This window comes from Vombatus ursinus, unplaced genomic scaffold (genome assembly GCF_900497805.2).
Source record: "Vombatus ursinus unplaced genomic scaffold, bare-nosed wombat genome assembly UNPS02014913.1, whole genome shotgun sequence".
NCBI classification, from domain to species: Eukaryota; Metazoa; Chordata; class Mammalia; order Diprotodontia; family Vombatidae; genus Vombatus; species Vombatus ursinus.
The window spans coordinates 10,640-11,086 of record NW_020954691.1 but is presented as its reverse complement, the minus strand read 5'-3'; the positions used below and the strand labels follow the sequence as shown (position 1 = coordinate 11,086).

Genomic DNA, 447 nt, shown 5'->3' with positions numbered 1-447 from the left:
TTTTTCTTGCATTTTTTCACAACGTGGATAATGTGGAAATATGTTCTGTGTGGCTTCATATGTATAATGGGTATCATATTTGTTGTCTTCTCAGTGGGGTGTGGAGGGGGTGGAGGGAGGGAGAGAGCTGGGAAATGAAAGTAAAAATAAAAAGAGAGAGATCATAACTTTGGAAAAAGCCATTTCAGTTGAATGAGGTGGGTCAGAAACCAGATTGTAAAGGGTTTCCAAGAGAGTGGGAGGAAAGGAATTGAAAGCCTTGGGTGTAGATGGCTTTCTGAAGTTCAGCTGAGAAGGGCAGGATAAATACAGGATGGCAGCCAGAGGGATAGCAGAAACATAGACATGTCTGTAGGTAGCAGGGAAAGAATCAGTGCAGAGGGAGAAATCAAAGGAGAGACTGAGACAGAGACACAGAGGAAAAGAGAGAGACAGAGAGATGGGAGG

The 447-nt window shown here is 43.6% G+C and overlaps 1 protein-coding gene across 3 annotated transcripts in view; it reads left to right on the top strand.

Annotated features, from left to right (window-relative positions):
* NOX1 (NADPH oxidase 1) overlaps nt 1-447 on the top strand; it is a 26,998-nt gene that overhangs the window by 16,194 nt on the left and 10,357 nt on the right. The gene's annotated exons all lie outside the window — the stretch shown is intronic.